At 48.2% G+C, this 7,754-nt stretch overlaps 1 long non-coding RNA gene across 1 annotated transcript; it reads right to left on the reverse strand.

Moving 5' to 3' along the window:
• Positions 1-629: 629 nt before the first annotated feature.
• On the reverse strand, positions 630-4,509 carry LOC112971377. Its single transcript, XR_003255326.1, has 3 exons — positions 4,072-4,509; positions 2,865-2,989; positions 630-1,536 (listed from the first exon to the last, which is right to left on the reverse strand). It is a non-coding gene; the product is annotated as an uncharacterized LOC112971377 (long non-coding RNA).
• Between the last annotated feature and the right edge of the window lie 3,245 nt (positions 4,510-7,754).

Consider the following 7,754-nt stretch of genomic DNA (forward strand, 5'->3'; position numbering starts at 1 on the left):
AGGAAATATTAGTTGAGGATTGGTTGGCAATTAAAGCTTTGTTACATGCCTTTCTCAGAGAAGTGTGCCATGCATCTAAATGTTTAGTAAATACAGTTAACTGGGGGAAAGAAGTATGTAAAGTTTGATAGAACAGTGACCTAAAAATGGGCCTCAAAGTGTGTCTTTGCAGCATACTGAAAACAGAAGGAAATCTAATTAATTATAAATTATTACACTTTTAAGAGAAGAGGAGAAGCAGGCTTTCTTTCATAACATACAGAGAACAACTTCAAAACTGTTTACACAAATGCTGTGAATTCTGCTGGGTGGGTACTACAAATCCATGTCAGATGTTAATGGAAAGAACAGCGTTTGTATTGCAAAATGGCAACGTGCCACTATTTTAAGTAACAAACATGCTTTCTGTAGTGCAGTCAAACTCTGCCATGATCAGAGATGAATGCAGGGTCCACGAGATTAATGTGGGGCTGTGCCAAGTGTCATTTTTTTTGACTGACTTGTAAGTTTAAAGACAGAAACAGCAGAAACCCAAATATTATTAGTAATCATTTATCAGGAGCAGCCAATGGCTTCCCTGACTATATCTGTACAAAAATTACCCTCCTGGTAACGACATTCTTTGTATATCGGGCAGTAGATGTAGGAATTTCTAATTGGCAGTCACTATAAAAGTAAAGTTCACTTGTTGTCCCTCCTGCAGACAGCTCCACATTGGCAAAAAAAAATTAGGAAGTATTTCAGATGAGTCTGCAAAAACACCAAGCAAGGGTAACCATTAAAGGCAGTGAGACTCCACTAGGGTGTTAGATGTGTGAAGCCAATTGAGTCAGTGTCCTCAACCAACTCAGCCAGTGGTGTTTTGTTCTCATTCTTGCGTTCATAGTCACAAAGCAATAAAATCATGTGCCTGTGAAGAGGGGTGGGTGGGAAGGGGCATTAGCCACAGGAGCTTTTCCCCATAAGCATAAATAGGGGCTTGCAGGAGCACACTGTGGCCTAAAATATGTGTGGTGAACTCAAAACATACATACTCTTACTGTCTGCAGAGCTGGCATGATGGAAGGGAGCAGGATCGCTACACATTTGGTCTCGGACTGTAGGTTTGCGGCAGCATTTGCCAAGCACAGGCAGCAAGGCAGGGGAACTGGGGCAGGGGTGCTGCAGGTATCATGTGCAGACAGCAGTTGTACAGGCTGTATTTTTAGGAATGAGATAGTGTAAGGATGAAAACACGTGACTCTTCTGTCTCACTGGCACCCAAACAGCTTCTACTCGTGCTTTCTCAGAGGCCTGCCACAGAGCCCTGCTGAGGAGCTGGAGAATGATGGGACCTGTGCCAGGTGCCCTTTGGCTCTGTTGTCAGCATGAGGCTGCTATGTGGAGGGAAAAGCATCACGCCAGCCAGAGGGTGAAGTGGCCTGGCCCTTCATTTTCCAGTGCATGTTGTAGTTTTCGTACTGCGTTTGTGTAGGAGAAGAACTTGTCAAATGCAGAACCTTCTGGAGTCTGTCCAAGAAGGGATCAGCAGCACAACTGTGGAGACAAAGACTCTATTACACTTTATCAAGATGTTCATAGTGAATGCCAGGCCTGAGTGACACATCACATCAGCTGGTGCATAAGAATACAACAGCAGGAAAATGACTATTTGGGGACATAGATGAAGGGCAGAAATTGTGCAGGCAAAGGAAGTGATAATGATTAAGGAAACAGGCAAGAGATTTGAAATGATTGTCCAATGAAGGAATCATCCACTGGAAAGAAAGGAGAAGAGTAATGATTTGTAACAAGCCATTATGTGTTCCTCTTAGAGAGAGGACTGAAAAAGCAAAGATAAACCAGGTCAAGAATGGCAAGAAGCCCCTAGCAGTCCCAGCAAGGCAGTCCATTCTGAAAATGTCATCATGGAATTACCTGAGAAGAAGCATGTGAAGAACATTTTCAGTGCTAGCCTCAAACTTTTCTATTAGCTATTGTCAAGAAAGGGTAAGAAATGCTTTGGAAAGTGTAAAGACATTGTTCAAACTGTTCACTTCTGACAGCCACGCTGCACATATGTGAAACCACATTGTCCAACAGTTAAATTTGCCCATATTGCTGTCATTTGCAGGTGCGTCTATCACACCAGACTAGGAAGCAGAACTGGCTGACCAGCCCCGTCAGCAGGAATGCATATAACCTGTGTTGCCTGTGAATAGCCTTGGGCCAGCGTCACTGGAAAAGCCTCTGTGCTTGTAAATGATGCCCATTTGAGTTCTTGGAAGGAAGTGTTTGGGCTTTCCTGTCCATGCTTTCTAATGGTGTCCAAAAGGGACTTTGTGAAAGTAAGGCTCCGCCTAGCCAAGTCTCAGGGATGTGGACAGTGAGGTCTTGCACTACACTGTCACATGCCAGCCCCAGGCTATTGCAAAGGGGAGCTGGAATGGCAACTGGTACTTTTTGTTACTGGAGGAGAGCTGCAGCACTGTGCTGCAGTGTGTGCATGCCAGTGCATGGTCTCATTTGGACTGCAGCAGCTAAGCTCCGTCATTGCTTATTTCTGAGGGTGTTCTCTGCACAGACTGGATCAGAGCGTGGCAGTGGCCTCCTTGGGCTCCTGGTGGCTGTATGCTTGGAATGAGTCACAGGGCATCCTCAGCTGCACTGCAATAAACCTGGTACACAAAGGCTGTAATGTGTCACCAAGCCATAAGAGGTGCTAGGCATTTTATTACAACAGATTCTATTTTATAGGTTGTGGTTGTTTTTGAACTGTGAACTCCCCCAGCTGGTGAACGTCTGCTATTACCATGAGCCACCTTACCTCCAGTCCAACGTGTGTCTGTGAGGACATACTGCAAGATGGACCCCCAAAAACTCACCAGCAACGTAGGGCATTCAGTCCAAATCCTGAGGCAGAGGGGAAATCTCAGTAGCGCACATCTGCAGGAGTATGTGCTAATGTAGCCTACCGAAGTGAGCAGTGTAGTAGCATGTTCTGTCCCATCTGTCATTTGTGAAGGGAGAACAAGGTCAGCATGTGTTTAAAAAGGTCATACATTGGTGGGGTTTGTCTGTTTCATAAAGTCCAAGCACTGTGTGGCACTGGACTAGAAAACAGGAAGAGCCGAACCCCCAGCAGCTGCAAGCAGAGTTGTCTCTCTATCAATGCTCTATTCGCCCATGAAGGGACTTCTGAGAACATAGCCACAAAACCTGGCCCATGCCACACTTATCAGGTCATTTGCATATTCTTTGGGGCTTTGTACATAAGAGGTTCTATAGATAACAGGTCACTGATGATCAGAAGGTGGAAACTCCCATGATAGCGAAGGCTGGAAGCTGGTAACTTCTGGCACCAGGAGGAAAGCTCCTGCTCCACTTGAAGACTTGCAAGTTCAGAATAGGTTCACTGCCCTCGTGGCTGATGAGGCGCTGGGACCATTGTCAAATGAAGCAGCTGTGCTGGCTCAGCCCCCGGCACACAGGAGCACCAGGAGAAAGCAGTGAGTGTTACTGGTGGGAGACTCCCTGCTGTGGGGGATGGAGGCCTCCCTCTGCCAAGCTGACCTGTCATCTAGGGAAGGTTGCTGCTTGCCAGGGGCTCACATTTGGGATGTTGTGGAGAAGCTGCTGAGGCTTGTCCAGTCCTTGAACTATGACACCCCTCCCACCCACCCCCCCCAGCTGCTCTTCCATGTGGGTACCAATGATACTGCCTGGAAAGTATCAAGCAGGACTACACACATCTCCTCAATCCTGCCGGTGAGGGCAAAGGGCCTGAGGAGGGGTGTTGCTCCACCTGGTAACATGGAGCAAAAGTATCTTTGCCAACAGCTGGCCAACCTGGTAAGGAGAGGTTTAAACTAAGAATGATGGGGGGAGAGAGAGAGAGAGAGAGAGAGAGAGAATGACCAACGATCAAGTGAGGAAGGGGTGGACAGGGCTGATGAGCAAAGGGTCTGGGGGGATGTAAACAGAAGAGCGACTTCTTCATCAACAAAACAGAGCAAAGGTGGAGTCACCCCAAGCGTATGCGTGTTAATAAGGAAGTGCCTATGGTACTGCATTATGGGAAAACTCTCGTACCCTTTCTGTGAAATCAGGATGCCAGGATGCCTCTCTGAAGAAGTGCCTGATGAACAGGAGGAATTAGAAGTCCATGTGCAGTTCCAGGGCTACAGTCTCACTGGGATCAGAGACGTGGTGGAATAGCTCACATGACTGGAGTGCTGTGTGGATGGATACAGGCTCTTCGGGAAGGACGGGCCAGGAATGTGAGGAGCGGGAGTTATCCTTCATGTGAGAGGGCAGCGGGAATGCATGGTGCTCTGAGTGGGGACAGGTGAGGGGCCAGCTGAGAGTTGATGGGTCAGGGTTAGCAGGCAGACCAACATGGGTGACAGCATAGTGGGTGTCTGCTATACACTGCCTTCTCAGGAAGAAGGTGAGACCATCTTCAGACAACTGGAAGAAGTCTCACGTTTGCATGCCCCAGTCCTCCTGTGGGACTTCAACCACTTTGATTTCTGCTGGAGGGACAACACAGCAATCCAGGAAGTTTATGGTGTGCATTGATGACAACTTCCTCACACAGGTGATCAAGGAGCCAACAAGGAGAGGCACTCTGCTGGACCCCATACTTACAAAAAAGAGGACGGACTGGTTGGAGATGTGAAAGTCAGGGGCAATCTTGACTGCAGCAACCAGGAGATGGATGTGAGAAGGGAACAGGTCAAAGAGTGGGATCGCAGTCCTGGACTTCAGGAGAGCAGACTGTGGCCTGTTCAGGGACCTGCTTGGAAGAATCCTATGGGATACAGTCCTGGAGGGATGAGGGGTCCAAGAGCGCTGGTTGATGTTCATGGATCACCTCTTCCAAGCTCAAGAATGTCCATCCCAACAAGCAGGAAATCAAGGAAAGGCAGCAGGAGGCCTGCATGGATGAACAAGGAGCTCCTAAGCTCAAACATAAAAAGGAAGTACAAGCAGTGAAAGCAGGGGCAGGTGATCCAGGAGGAATAGCAAGACACTGAGTGTGCAGGGATGGGGTTAGGGAAGCTAAAGCCCACCTGAAGTTGAATCTGGTCAGGAATGTGAAGGGCAACAAGAAAGGCTTCTACAAGTACATAAGCAGCAAAGGGAAGGCTAGGGAAAATTTGGGCTTGCTGCTGAATGGGGCAGGGGCCCTGGTGACAAAGGACATGAAAAAAGCAGAGGTACTGAATGCCTTCTTCACCTCAGTCTTTACTGGTAAGACTGGCCCTCAGGAATCCCAGGCCCCTGAGACCAAAGGGGAAGTCTGGGGCAAGAAAGACTTACCCTTGGTGGAGGAGAATCAGGTTAGGAAACATTTAAACAAACTGGACATGCAGAAGTCCATGGGCCATGACGGGATACACCCACAAGTGCTGCAGGAGCTGGTCAATGTCATTGCAAAGCGATTCTTATTTTATCTTTGAAAGGTCATGGCGATTAGGAGAGGTTCCTGAGGACTGGAAGACAGCAAATGTCACCCCTATCTTCAAGAAGGGCAAGAAGGATCTGGGGAACTAAAGGCTGCTCAGCTTCACCTCCATCAATGGGAAGGTGATGGAGCAACTCATCCTGGATATCATTTCCAGACATGTGAAGGACAGGAAAGTGATTGGGAGTAGTCAGCATTTCGCCTTCCTTTATGAAGGGGAAATCAGGCTTAAGCAACCTGGTAGCCTTCTACAACAAGATGATTGGCATGGTGTATGAGGGGGGAGCAGTGGATGTTCTTTAATCTCCATTTTAGTAAGGCTTTTGACACTGTCTCCCATGACATCCTCATAGACGAACCAGATAAGCAGACAGTGAGGTGGACCTTAGTCCTTGGCCAAAAGTCATGCTTATCCTTGGCTGAAAGTAATTTCTCAACCTTCTTTCAGCTCACTCAGTCCAAACGGGTTCTCAGAGCCTTGCCAGGAAACACTGTCTTCATCCACTGCTTATGTGTCATCACTGGTTGCCTGGTTTGAAAGGTGACACATCTAACTGGGACCCATTCTGCGATGCCTTCTACTGCAGGTGGTATCAGGTAACCACCTCTCCTGTGCACATGTGGCCTTTGCTTTTCCCTGGTGTGTATCATTCTGGCCTGGGACAGACACAAAGCATATTTCAGAGACAAAACCTCCCCAAAGGAAAGCAAACCCTCAGCAGCAGGCCTGGCTTGCTGTCTGTGCTTCTTAAGGAATTATTTTGGATGAAGCTTCATGAAAAGGCACCTGTTTGAAGAGATGTGGTCAGTGAAGCGATTCATGTTATCCCACCCTACCATCATCATCTATTATCTCAGTAGTACATGCACATACAACATGACAGGGGCTTGAAGCCACATCTTGCTTACCTCTAGGTAGAGGACTCTGCAATGCTAACCTTGAGCCTGTCAGGGCTATCAAAAGGAGTAACAGACAAACCTCATTGCTTTTGTTATTCATGGTAATTGTGTGCAGGCTGGGTCAGCTGTCTCTGCTTGTGTTGCTGCCAGCATAATATTGCCAAGTATCAGGTAGCAGCCTAGATGTGAGAGATGTGAACACCCCTGTGTCAGGAAAGAGGACTGCAGGAGCAGCAGTGGCTGCACGTATCTGTTCATATCATGTTCAGTTTCTCTTGTGATAATGAAGAAACGTTTGGAAAATGGACCCAGGGACAAGAGGGTCAATGTGGAAAAATGGCACAAAGGAAATGGTGACTTAGGTGAAGTTTCAGTGAGCGAGAAGGAGAAGCCTGTAGCAGCTGGTAGCCTCCAAGAGGCAGGGAAGAAGCAGAGGGAAACGAGTGTGTGTGCCTGTCCTGGGGAGACTGAGTGATGAGAGCACTCCTGGGCAGACACGCGGGTGCGTGATGGGGTATGTTACCCATACACAAACTGAGGAACAGCCTTTCTAGGGTGCATAGTAAGGGAGCGGAGTCAAGGCCATGTCGGAGAAGCCAGAGCTTCTTTTGGTGGTATGGCAAGCAGAGAGAAGTGGCACAGGTGTCCTGCGTAGCAGATGGGGTGCTGCCTCAGCAGTGTGGTTGTGAAAGAGCAGCGGTGCTCCCCACCTGCTGCTCCTACCAGTGGTGCTGAGGGGGCAGAGTGAACAGGGCAGACAGGGATTTGGCCTGTTTGCCCTCCCCTGCCTGCTGCCTGCCCCCGTCTGTCCCTCCCACCCAAACAGGACACCGAGGGACACGTGGTGCCTCTGCCCCCCACCCCACCTCCCTCTGCACCTCCACCCGCACCCTGCCCATCCCCGACCCCACAAAAAGGCCAGGCCCAAGCGATTGTATACAAAACCTGAAATAGTTTACTTTGCTTTTTTTTTTTAAACTTTGCTCTAGGCTTACTTAGATTTCGTGAACTCAATACAAGAGCATTTGATATGAATCGGTAAATAAAACACCGTCATAGATAGATAGCCACGATAAACTTTGTTAGAAATGTACATGTCGCGAAAAAATAATAATACTAATAATAATCATAATAAAAAAAGCCGGCGCGACGCCCAGGCCGGCGCGGCCCTCGCGGCCCTCACCCGTCCCGGCCGCGGCTGCGGGTGGCTCTGGTTCCCCGCGGGCGCCGCGCCCCGGTAATGTGTGTATATAAACAAAGCCCATAAGAAATGTACAAATATAAAAAGCTACAAACATTAATAAATTACATCGTCACAAAACACGGAAACACTCCACAAGGTGCTAGTAAAATAACTGTCTCCCTCCTCGTACAAGAAGTTACACAAAGAGCTGGTATCGGCGGC

The sequence above is a fragment of the Apteryx rowi genome, unplaced genomic scaffold (assembly GCF_003343035.1).
Source record: "Apteryx rowi isolate R43461 unplaced genomic scaffold, aptRow1 scaffold_111, whole genome shotgun sequence".
Lineage (NCBI taxonomy): Eukaryota > Metazoa > Chordata > Aves > Apterygiformes > Apterygidae > Apteryx > Apteryx rowi.